This window comes from Onychomys torridus, chromosome 13, assembly GCF_903995425.1.
Source record: "Onychomys torridus chromosome 13, mOncTor1.1, whole genome shotgun sequence".
Taxonomy (NCBI): domain Eukaryota; kingdom Metazoa; phylum Chordata; class Mammalia; order Rodentia; family Cricetidae; genus Onychomys; species Onychomys torridus.
The window spans coordinates 53,969,260-53,982,343 of NC_050455.1; the positions used below are offsets into that span (position 1 = coordinate 53,969,260).

The 13,084-nt window shown below is 45.5% G+C and overlaps 1 protein-coding gene across 10 annotated transcripts in view; it reads left to right on the plus strand.

The window, feature by feature from the left end:
• Znf532 (zinc finger protein 532) overlaps window positions 1-13,084 on the plus strand; it is a 112,210-nt gene that overhangs the window by 35,276 nt on the left and 63,850 nt on the right. The window lies entirely within an intron of this gene.

Sequence of the window (13,084 nt, forward strand, 5' to 3'; positions counted from 1 at the left end):
TGGAGGCCCTAGGATCTCCTTACCAGACCTGTGCCTCCTAGGACCTAGGAGACATTTTATATTCCTGCCATACAACCTAAAATCTGGCTTTTGTGGAGGAAATGGATGGTGACTTTCCTCCTCTAAAGAGGTCCCCCTTTCTCTCTGCATGGGTGTAGGAATGGGTTGCCTGCTGGAGTCCCTTCCATCCAGCCCAGCTCTCAGCCCCACTCACTTCCTCCTCCCGTGCTTTGTTTTCCTCAGCATCCTCTACCTGTGCTGCCTCTCTGAGCTCTGGCTGGGGTGAAGTAGGTGCTTCCTGACCTCTTCCCACGCTTTACCCATGCTCATGACTCCATTGTATTACCGTGGCATTCAGCACCTAGAATATATTCCGATAACACCTGCTTAGACTTAATTTACATACTATACAATAAATCATTTAAAGCATGTGTTCAGTGGTTTCCAGCACATTCTTCATCACTGGTCAATAATAGGACATTTTGATGATTACCTCATGAAGAAAACCTGTGCTTTTCACTGCCACTGGTTCTCCCAAGGCCCTGCCCCTAAGTAATTACTTAAAAAATTACTTATTATTTTTATTTCTTGTGGTGCTGGGAATAGAACCTCACATAATTGGTAAGTGCTGTGCTCCTGAGCTATATCCACAGCCCCTGATGACTTGTTTATATTTTTCTATTTTATTTTGTTTTTTGAAATAGGTTCTCATTATGTAAGGCCTGGCTGGTCTGGAACTTGCTATATAGAGCAGGATGACCTTGGACTCACAGAGATCCACGTGCTACCCTCCAGAGTGCTAGGATTAAGGGCGTGTGATCCCACACCCAGCCTTGTTTATATCTTTAAACAGCAACAACATTTTTAAGTATATGTATCTTGCATATGCCTGTGAACTAACTGTTCATGTATGGTGCTGTTGGAAGCCAGAGAGGCCATCTGATCTCCTGGAACTAAAGCTTCAGACAGTTGTGAGTTGCATGTGGGTGCTGGGAATTCAACCAGGTCCTCTGGAAGAGCAGCCAGCTCTTAACTCCTGAGCCATCTTGTCAACCCCTTGTTTATATCTTTAAAAATACTTTTAATATTTTTGTAGGGTTTCAGGAGGAACAAGAAAGGAACATGTGAGTTCATTCCTCTCTGTTTCTGACCTTGAGGGATCATATTGGTAAGAGGAGATGCAAAATTAATCAGCTGCTACTTAGATAGTTTGGAAACCGTTTTTTTCTGTCTTCTCTGCCTTTCCTCTCTCCCTTCCTTTTCCTTTCCTATCTCCTTTCCACTGCAAGTGTGTGTGTGTGTGTGTGTGTGTGTGTGTGTGTGTGTGTGTGTGTGTGTACACGTATGTGGGGGTATGTATGTGAGTGTTTTGCTTTCATTATTGTTGGTGTACTGTCTATGTGCTTGGTACCTGAGGAAATCAGAAGAGAGCATCTGATCCTTGGGACTGAAGTTCCAAGCCACCATGTGGGTTCTGGGAGTTAAATCCTAGGTCCTCTGAAAGAGTAAGAGCAGCAGTGTTCTTAACCACTGAGCTATCTCTCCAGTCCTGTTCCTTTAGCTTTTTTATTTTATTTTATTTTATTTTTTTAAGGCGGGGTCTCTCTCTGTAGCCCTGGATGACCTGGAATAAACTTAGTATCTAGACCAGGGTGGCCTCAAACTCACAGAGAGCTAGCATCCTGCCTCTGCCTTCTGAGTGCTGGGATTAATGGCCTATGCCACCATACCTGGCCACTGTTAATCTTTTGAGACAAGGTCTCACGTTGCATCAGCTGACCTTGAACTCATTGTGTATTTATTTAGTCAAGGCTGTTGTGAACTCTTGCCCACATGTCCTCTTCCACTGCTTTGCAGACACACAACACAGCTATGCCTGGCTTTAGACGTGGCTGCTTATTTCCATGGCCTTTTGCCCACCTTTTTTGGGAAAGAATGCTGTGGTTTTAACTTTGTTCGACCTAGAGGTCCTTGCTCTTTCAAGCTCCCTCTCCTAACTATAACACCCATATTGCTTAAGGGTTAACCAAAGACCATGCCTTCTGTGGATTTCCTTTATTTTTAACCTCATGTCCTTTTGGTTTCTGGAGCTGTCTAATCTCAAATCTCTGCATGCTCCTCTGGGCTTGCCCAATTTGATGACCCTGACAGTTCTGAGTGTCCCTTGGTGGCATTTGTCTGATGCTTAGGTTAGACTCTGTGCTTCTGGGAGATAATGTGCCATTCTTACCCAAACACACTGTAAACATGACTTGTCCTACTTGATGGTGACCTTGATGGCCCTGCAGGGTAGTGTTGACAGGTATCTACACTGTAAAATTACCCCTTCCCCCTTTTTTCCTCTTTCTATACTGAACATTTTGGAAGATAGTTATTTAAAAGTGGGTAACTGTTTTCTATAAGTGGGTTTCATTATTTGTGTTATTTATTTATTGGTAGTTTTGTTTGTTTCTTGTTTTGTCTTTGAGACAGGGTCTCACTTTGTAGGCCTGGCTGGCTTGGAACTTGCTTTGTAGACCAAGCTGGCCTTGAACTCAGAGTCTCTGCCTCCTATATGCCAGTGTTAAAGGCTATCACTACTGTGCCTAGTGTTTTGTCTTTTATTTTTTGGTAGTACTGGGTATGGAACCTAAGTTCTTCCACAGGCTTGTAATTCTGCATAGGAGAGCTAGGTCAACTTTAAAAAATTATTACTGTTTGTGATCGTGATGTACGTATGTGTGTATGTACCGTGGGTGGGTCAGCGAACTATAGAGAAGAACTTCTGGAGGCCAGTTCTCTCCTTTTCACCGTGGGCTCAAGGGGTTGAGCCCAGGTCAGCTGGTCAGGCTTGCACAGTGTGCCTGCCCTTTGTGCCCTTTGACCTTCTGAGCTAGTCTCTCCTTGTTGACTTCGTTCTGCTGCTTCAGTCACTCAGGTCATGTGGGCGCATGGCTTCTTACTGCATCCCGGGGGCTGTAAGCCGCTGTTGCCTTGGTGTTCATTGTGGTCCAAGTTGCTGTTGCCTTTGTGCTCTCCATGTAGGTTTTTTTTTTTAAATTCAGGGCAGGGGGTGGCGGGTTTAAGAACTCTCTAAAATGTGTATGAGTATATTGCCTGCATGTATGTCTACACATGTGTGCCTGTGACTGCAGCTTGTGGGATATTTGTATATTCTGAAGGAATATGCCTCTGTAAATTCGTGCTTTAATCGTGGTTTAGGAGCTGCAGAGATGGGAGCTCTGCTGGGCCCACTCGCTGAGCATCTTCGTCCATTTTTCTGGTCCTTTGTGTTGTAGCCTCTTTCTGATTCCTGCTGAGGCTCACATGGACATTCCCCTGGCCTCATTTCCAGATCACAGCCAGGTCTCTGACCAGGCATGACAATCATGCTCTAGGATGTGGTTCTAACTCTAGGCCTGGGTCTTTCTGTGGTTATGGCATGAAGGAAAAGGGTAGCAGCCCGGAAATTCTCTGACCACTGGTCTTTACTGTTTGGGTTTTTGTTTGCTGTCTTTTGGTATATGTGTTTGATCATCACAGGCTCCTTCAAAGACCATCACCCATCTCTATATTCCAATGTACAGAGTTACCCTGTTGTTTATTTTTACCTTGTGTGTGTATATGTTTGTCTGCACGTGTATGTGTGCCCCATGTGTGCCTGGTGCCTATGGAGGTCAGAAGTTGGATCTTCTGAAAATGGAGTCACAGACGGTTATTAGCTGCCACATGCTCAGAGTCCTCTGTAAGAGCTACCTGTTCTTGACCACTGAACCATCTTTTTAGCCCCCTTGATTATTTACTTACTTGTTTAGGGGCAGAGTCTTGATATGTGGCCCAGGTTAGCCTCAAACTTTCATTTTGCCTCAGCCACCTTAGTTCTGGGCTACCACACCCAGTTTATCTTTCAAAAAAAAAAAATCCTTATTTTTTTAAGTAAAAAAATTTGGTCAAAGCTGGGCGGTAGTGGTGCACACCTTTAATCACAGGCAGAAGCAGGTGGATCTCTGTGAGTTCAAGGCCAGCCTGGTCTACAGAGTGAGTTCCAGGACAGGCTTCAAAGCTATACAGAGAAACCTCATTTCAAAAAACCAAAAAAGGGCTGGAGAGATGGCTCAGAGGTTCAGAGCACTGGCTGTTCTTCCAGAGGTCCTGAGTTCAATTCCCAGCAACCACATGGTGGCTCACAACCATCTGTAATGAGATCTGGTGCCCTCTTCTGGCCTGCAGGCAGAACACTGTATACATAATAAATAAATAAATCTTAAAAAAAACAGGTCAGGAAGTCAAGGAGTGAAGTGGGTACTGGAGTGGACTCTTACTGGAAAGGGTACCGTGCCTTCCACCTGCCTATGATGCATTGGTAGCTGGGACATTGAGCGTTCATTCCCTTTCCTAGGGTTTGTCTGCAGATGCTCGAGGCTGTAGTGCTCTGAGAGGTGATGGGAGTATAGACTGGTACTCTCTGTAGAAGCACAGAACGAAGCAAGCGGGAAATGCATCAGGTTTATTCCCTGAACAAGTAATCCTCATATAGCTAGTAAGCCAAGGCAAGGAGAAAGTTTTAACTTTTACAAGAACTACATTTATTTATTCATTTTTGTTTTTATGTGTGGGCACATTGTGGGGTGTGATGGTCCAAGGACAATTTGCAGGATTTGGTTCTCTCTTTCCACCCTGGGGGGGTCTTGGCATTAGCTAATCAGTATTTGTAGGTTGGGGTTCAAGATGCACTGAAAATAACTGATGTCCACTGGCAGCAGTGAGCATTTTTGTAGCCTTTTGCGAAGTTGTTTTGGCATTTGTGTTTATGGGTGTGGGTAGATAGATGGCTGACAGCGCAGCCCAAATCAGGGAGCTGTTGGTATGCCTCTCAGGGAGACTCATCATGTCGAGTAGCAGAATAGAATAGAGGCTGGAAATGAAAGCTGACGAACTCAGAAAAAGTCTGCATCGCTCTTGTAATCTCTGTGTCTTTGTGAAAGCCTCAAAACATCCTTCAGAAGCAGAACCATTCTAGTTCCCGAAGCCTGCCTGAGGGGTCAGATGTTTCCTAGAGAAGGTAAAAGTCACTGGCAAAGCACAAGGAAGGTTTGAAGTGGGGAGTGGGTTTTGGGTCCACAAGAGCTGCTGATGTAAGCAAGAGAGTGTGGTATTATGTCATCCTGGCTGTTGGTAGGATGGCTCTTGGTTAGAACTAGGGCTGACCACAGAAAGGTGTGAGAGCCTGTGAGATTGTTGTGATGTGTAGGGTGCAGAGGTTGCCTTTGAACAGGAGAGAGAGGTAGCTAAGAGACTGAATAGATCTTGGAAGTGGGGCAAAAGCAAGTTTCCAGGAACTTAGGAAAAACTAAGCAGGCCTCTGGCAGTGGTGTTAAGTTACAGGAGGAAAGCATTCCTGGAAGATAGAATTCTACAGAACGGCTATAAGCAGCCAGAAAGATCAGGGGCAGTATGAACAGGGACGAGAGAGAGCATGCGCACACTTTGAATTCATCTATTCAAGTTGTTTGGAGTGGCATTGGAGGTCACATTTGCTCCCCACCCACCCCCAGGCTAGGCACTGCCCTACTCCAGACTTTTCTAACTGTGAGACACTGCTGTCCTTCGGCAGAGGTGATGTCAGTTGAATATCCCTGTCTCAAGTATCTGACATCAGATGTGTTTCAAACTCTGGAAGTCCTTGGGTTTTGGAATGCCCACGTGAACTTTGCTGGTTGGACACCCAGGTTAGTCAGCTTTGTACTGCTTGATGAAATACCCGAGAAACCCACGGAATAGGAATAAGGCTTGTTTTGGCTTGTGGTTTAAGAGGTTTTTCTGTCCGTGACCCTATTACTTCTGGCCTATGAGGAGGAGGGACTTCACTGCAGGAGGCATTGGGGCAAATCACTAACCCCATTGGGACTAGGAAGCGACAAAGAGGCTGTCTTGTCCTCTCAAGGACACACCCCAGTGACTTAGTTACTCCAGCTAGTACCCTCCTGAGGTTTCTCTGTACCTCTGAAGAGTGCCCTAGCAGGGGTGAGCCCTTCAGCATATCCTAAAGTTTTTCCTACCAGGTGGGGAAGAACCTCCAACCCTTGCAATCTAAGGTTGTTATATTCCTAACCTTAAATTCCCCAAATCACAGGACTCCGAAAGAACTTGCAGTGTATGTATGATGCTCAACACGTTGGGGTTGAGAGCATTTCATAATTTGAGTTTCCAGATTAGGAATGTGCAGCCTGTGTTCAGTGACAGGATGCACTTTGGATGTACTTGTTGAGAAGACTGTTTTGATAGTCAGTGTGACTGGAGTTGAGAAGTGCTTAGCAACCTCTGCGTATGTCTCTGGGGGAGTTTCCAGAGAAGACTAAATGGGCAGCAGCATCTTGAGGCGGGAATCACAGGTGAAGTAAGAGGAGGAAGGGGAGAGCCCACTAATGCAGGCCTCCCCCCTCTGCCTCCTAGGTACCGAGAGGTAGGGTAGCCTCTTCTACATGCTTCTGCTGCCATGGACCCAGAGTGAGTGGAGTCCAGGATTGTGTGCAGATCTAAATCTTTCCTGTCTTCATCACAGAGATCCAAAGTCTGATGAACCCAGAGACATTCAGGGAGGTGTTGGGGACCACCCTAGTCACCAGCTGGTTATAGTGCAGCCAGATCACACAGCCTACAGGTTTCTGTCTGAGCTAGGGTCTGTTGTAGCCCAGACTGGCCTAGAGTTTGCAATCATGCTTCAGATCTTAGCAGGCTGGGACTTTGGTTTTTTTAATTTTAGAATAATTTTTACTTATAGAAAAGTTGTGAAATTAGAGTTTCCAGCCAGGTGAGGATGGTGCATGGAGAGGTAGGTGGATCTCTGGTGAGTTCAAGGCCAGCCTGGTCTACAGAGTGAGTTCCAGGACAGCCAGGACTGTTTGGGAAACCTTGTCTTCAAAAACAAACAAACAAGTTTCCATTGTATCCTTTACTCAGTTTACCCTAAAGTGTCTTGTATTAGTCATAATACATTTAGTGACAGCAGAAGAGTGTCATTGTTAGTCCTGCTAACTATACTCCAGCCTTTATTCAAATTTCACTAGTTTTCCACCAGCCAGAGGACAGCATCTGTACTGGGTCCCTTTGTAGCCTCCTGGTGTACAGTCAGGGTTGGTTTTCCAGGTGGCTTGGTCACTCTACTGTGGTCGTGCTAGTCACTTGTGATTCAGCTAGGGTTCCCTCTCCTACTCATTCTTGACCGATTTTTGTTTGTTTGTTTTTCAAGACAGGGTTTCTCTGTGTAGCCCTGGCTGTCCTGGAACTCATTTTGTAGACCAGGGTGGCCTCAAACTTACAGAGATCCATCTGCCTCTGCCTCCCAAGTGCTATTAAAGCCGCTGCCACCACTGCCACCTGGCTTGATGTTTTTCTTTTTGAATTTTTGGGGTATACACTGTATACTATTCAGCTACTTAGGTTTGACGGATGTGTAGAAGCCTGTTTCCATTACTGTGTCTGGAATATAAAACACTTTGTCAGGGAGGTTGTGGGATTTACCTGTGTTGAGGTTGAGCCAGAGGTAGCAAGGACATGGGACAAGGGGCCAAGTCCTGAGTTGTCAGGTAAGGCTGGGAGCTCTCCTTGCCAACAGGTCTGGTGACAGAAAGAGAAGGACGAGGTTCACTGGAGGACTGACCGAAAAACTAAGCCTGAAGGGACAGACATCCTTCGACATTTGACTAGAGGCAGGAAGTGCTTGGGGAGAGGTCTTGCCTGGTGACTTATTTGAGTTAACAGTAGAAAGACTCGGGGTGGAGTCCGGAAAAGGGAAAGATTAGAAACAGTCTTTATTCTGGGTCAGGATGTGTTAATATAGATCTTTACCCAGCAGCTGGAAAAAAGCACAGGAGGCCTCCCTCCCTTGCCTGTGCTTCCAGTGGAGGAGGGGAGAGCCCCGTTAGAGAGGGCACGAGGGCCCAGCATTGGGGACCTCTGGGGTTGGCTAAGGTTTGTCTGGGCCTTTGCTTCTGTGGAAGGCATTTTCCTTGCTGTTCCTGAGTGGGTAAGGCAGGGCTTGTTTGTAGAGCCTTGAGGGAAAAGTGTAGCTAACTGCAGGGTAGGACTTAGGATGAGTGTGTGCCTACATTTCCCAAAGCTGTGATCAGTGGCTTTGGTGAGCAGCCCCTGTGTGTGTGTTTCCAGAGCAGTTTGAAGATCATGTCTGTCAGGTTTAAATCAGGAATATTGTAACTAAGGAAAAAAGCACACTGCCTGGGCAGTTGGTATCAACTGATTTGTGGCCAAAACAATGTACTTCCTCAGGGGCTGGGAGAAGCAGGCTGCGCTGACCTGGTGTTGTGGGTGGAATCAGAGACCCGAGTCAGATAGAAGCAAGAGGTTGGCTGGAGTAAAAGGTGTGTTTTTTTTTTTTTTTTTTTTTTTTTTTTGTTTTTTGGTTGAAGACGCCATGTGGTTATCTCTGAAAATCCTCAAGTGAAAAGAGATCGGTGGTGGAGGGGGAGCTAACGTTTTCCTCATGGAGGGGGAGAAGGGAAGGGTGTAGAGAATGCGGGTACACTGTTCAGTTTGGGGAGGAGTTAGGTCAATGTGAAACCTTGCATGATGTAAGTATGTGCTGTTAAGGACATTTTGCATCTGAAGAAGAATGATAAAGTCATGTGTTAGGTCGGTTAGTCTGGTTTAGTTGCTTTGAAAATTCAGTGGAATAAAGAAACATCACGACCACACAGAGCCAGGAAACAGCGGCAGGAGAGAGATGCCCCGTGATCACAGTTGTTTCCTGGGGAGTTTGCAGAGCGATGGGGACAAGATGTCAACTTTTCTCTCTTTAAGCAGCACAGTTAAGGTTTATAACAGTCACTGATTTTCATCAAGGGGAATGTCAGTCTTTTCATTATATGGGGAATCCGACATGTCTCCTGGTCAGGCTAACTTTCGTATTTATTTTATATTTCATTTATTTTCGTGTGTGGGTGCGCTCATGGAGGTCAGAGGACATCCTGTAGGTGCTGATTCTCTTCTCCTGCCCTGCTGGCTCCAGGACTGAACTATGGGTGGTCAGGCTTGGTAGCAGGTGCTTTTATCCACTGAGTCCCTTCTCCAGCCCCTGTCATGTTTTTGTGTTATGGTAGAACTGTGGCTGGATCCAGGCTTGCATCTTTCCTCACGGAACTAGTGTGATTGTGATTTCGTGGTGGGTTGTCCCCAGCCTTAGCTTTGACGTTCTCTTGCTTTGGCTGCCCCCCCCCCCCGCTTCCTCCCTTTCTTTGATTGGTTTATTTTTGAGATAGGGTCTCACTATGTAATCCTGGTGGCCTGGAGCTCACAGAGGTCCACTTGTTTCTGTCCCTCAAGTTCTGAGATTAAGGGAGCCAGTGAATCCCTCTGTTTGTTTTGAGCCTGGGCCTCTGGTGCTGGGCTGGCCTGATCTCACTGACCTGATCTCACTGACTCTCCTGCCTTTAATGGCAGAGTGGTGGGATTGTGAGCAGGTACTGTCATGCTCCACGAACACTTTCTAGTTGAAATTACAAAGCAGCTTTTATTACAGATAAAATAGGTTTTTAAAAAAAATTGAACAGCTTTTTATTTTAAAGTATAAGAAGTATGATTAAGGGCTAAGTATATTTTTTTGAAGTTTTTCTTTTAACTTGGTAACTCTTAGGTTGTACCAAAAAAGATGGAAGATTTTCCTGTAATTCCAAAGGCTTTAGTAAGAAAGGAAACATGTTTCTTCCTCTGTGTCACAGGAGGAAGCAGAATGGTCACTGGGCAGTCTTTTTTTCTTTTTTTAAAATGTAAACCTGCCTCCCATTTTTTCCCTGGCATTATATATTAAGTACATTATGCTATTAGTACATTATGGGTATTTATAAATGACCATTGGTCTTTTTTTTTTTTTTTTTTGAGACAGGGTTTCACTGTGAAACTCTAGCTGGCCTTAAGCTCAGAGAGAACCCCCTGCCTCTGCCTCCTGCTGGGATGAAAGGAATGTGCTACCCTGTGCTGCCTGATCATTGGTCCTTTTAAAGAAGACCCATGATCTCCTTAAAAAGGAACTCAGCCACAAGCATACACATATAAATAAATGTAATACAAGTTAAAAGGGCTGAGGTGTGTTTTTAAACTGATTTTAAGCAAAAGAATTGGTTTTGAAGGCGGCAGTGCTTAGTCGGGGTGGCCGTGAAGGAAGCTGAGACAGGTCCTCTTGGTGATCAGACTGACAAGCAGTCTCCTCTCTAGTCATAGGCTGTTTGCTTTGGCCTTCCAGAATATAGGAGGGGTCTGATAGGGAGTGTGGGTAGGAAACGTTTCTGTCAGCCAAGGAAGAGGTGTGAAATGAGAGTGGTGTTCTTTACACAACCCAGGAGGGGAGCCTGCCCGCCACAGCGGTCTCGGGTTTCAGGTGCTGATGGAGCCAGCGCCCCTTGTACCTAGCTTAGCTGCAGGCCTGCTGAAGGTGAGCCGTTGGTGACTAAGCTTTGAATCTGCAAAGTGCCCAGCTGTTTCTCTGTGTGTTCTTTTACTGTTCCCAAGAGCAGAGGGTGAACTGTATGTGGAGAGAGTTGGGGGTAGGAAGCTGGGCGTGGCTGGTTCCAGTCAGACAGGACCTTCTTGGCCCCTGAGGGATGTGTGATGCAGACGGACACACTCCTTTCCGAGGCTGTCAGACCTTAGCTGTGCTTGAGGTTAGTGTGCAGGGAAGCATGGGGAGTGGGGGCACTGAGCTATCGATGACTAGATGAGCTAGTCCTGTGGAGTGTGTGAGGCAGGTCACTTAGGTATAACAGGAGAAGGTGATGGTGGACAATTTGATTCTTAAAAAGACGCCTAAGAACACCTACCACAGTGCTTCCAAGTACCTGCCAAACTCAGGTTTGGTTTCTCATAGTGACCTTTTGTCATTTCTTGTCATTTTCTGTCCTGGGCCTGTCACTGGGCAGTGAGTAATTGAATTATCTCTCTCCTGCTGTTGTTGTTTCTGAACCGATTGCCCTCTGATGGACAGTGTGCAACTGTGATGTCTTTTGATTACATCATCCTAAAGAAAGAGTGAGACACAAATCTCATGTTCCTGTGAAGACAGCCTAGAGATACTTAGGACCTAGCTACTAGATACTAGATACCTAGCTACCATTGCGGGTGACTACAGCCTGAGTCCCAGCTTTTCTATCTTTTAAAGATCTGCCTTTCAACTACAGTGCTAGGGGAACGGGGTGGTTTGTGATTCTGGCTCCCTGCTTTTTTTTTTTTTTAATGTTCCTGGGTGGGTATCAACCCTAGCATGCTACCACTGAGCCCCAGCCTGATTCCATGTACTGAGCTTTCAAAAAAAAAAAAAAAAAATGGAGACCTACAATGTAGAGCCGCCTGGTTAGTGCAGCTTTATTATGGGTGTTGCGTTCACAGCAGCAGTGTGATGCCTGCGGATGGAGGTGGGTACATGCAGGGCTGTTCTCAGGTGGGTGGATTTTTGTATGTGGCTGTAATAGCCGGCAGGTTGTTTTTCATGCCCTCCATTTTGCAGTTTGAATGCTCGATACCATTTGGAAAAAGGAAATCACATCTACAGGCCTTGCCCCCGTGGGTGACTTCTTAAGAGACATTGAATGTCAGGCTCACTCTAGGAGTGCTTGGGTTCTGTTTCTTGGGTGCATGTGTTGGAGATAGTGTGCTGCTGGGGATATGTCATTCTTTGTCTGGTCCCCCAGTAAAAATATAGTGACCTCAACTGTATGTATATATATAGTTTGCCCCAAGGTAAGGAGATCACCAGGAGAAAAGTTTTACCACTTTCCCAGCTGTGTGTGTAACTGTTGAACTTGTATTTGTCTCTTCCTCAACAGTCTTAGTGGCCTTTAGATCTGTCCCTGGAGTGGTAATATGATGAGAACATGCATCTCATCAAGCATGAATGACCTTTTAAAGACTGTGTAAGGAAACAGTTAACTACTTGAATAACTGAGGAAACAGCGTCTAGAGAGCAGTGGGGCAGACTGGAAAGAGGAGCAGCATGGTGAATGCTGAAGAGTGAGGAGTCCAGGACGAACACCTACAAGTCCTTGGCGATTGCCCATCGCAGGCTTCCCGAACCAGCCTCAGCCCTGTTCCCTTTTGACTCCTTTCTTTTTCCTGCTTCTTTTTTCTCTTTTCTGTTCTCCTTCTCTTCTTGGCTGCTGGCCCTTACTTCTGCAGGAAGGTCCAGATCCAAAGAATCTGTTACATCCTGGGGTCCTGAGCTAGTGAGTGCCAGAGCTGAGCCCACACATTCTGTTACAGATCTGATCTTTGGCCTCTGGCTTATTCATTCTTTAGCATTTATGATGTAAAGATGTGTGACACATTGCCTGTCCTCAGGATGACAGAGGTCAGGACAAGTGCACACACAGTGGGTATACCAGAACGTTACAGAGCCCCAAGGTGGAACTGTGCAAGTTCAGAGATGGGGGGTCCCCGTCCCCACTCTTTTTCCTCTGCCAGTGAGTCTCCTAAAGAAAGACTCCAGCATTGCATCTCTGTAATGGCTTGACTTACCTTTATCCCCTAAAACCTCTCCGTTCTACCCCAGAATACCCTGTATTCTTTTTCAATACAGTAGGGAAGCTAGAGTTAAAAATGGATGGGATTACTTTCTTAGAGATTAAGAAGAAGACAATCCAGATGAACTTAGTGAACACCTGTGGTAGGTTTATGTGACATTTCATTCTTCTGTGGATGAATTTTGAAATTTGTAGTTGTTTTTATTGTAATCTTCAGTTAGTATAGCATCCCAAAGCTGATGGTGACCGAAATGATCAAATTGTTTTTATTGTAATCTTCAGTTAGTTTAGCATCCAAAGCTGATGGTGACCGAAATGATCAAATTGTTTTTATTGTCATCTTCAGTTAGTTTAGCATCCAAAGCTGACGGTGACCGAAATGATCAAATTGCGCTAGTAGAGTTAAATGTTATCAAAATGAAAATATTTGGAGAAGTAGCTTTTTATGAAAACTGATGGGTCTGGTGATAAATAGCTTTTTTGGGTGTTACACTAAATGGATTTTCTGTGCTATGTCGGGGCTACTCTGCTGAGCTCTGGTGATCCTGTGTGTACTCTGGAGCACATCCCTTTGCATGTGT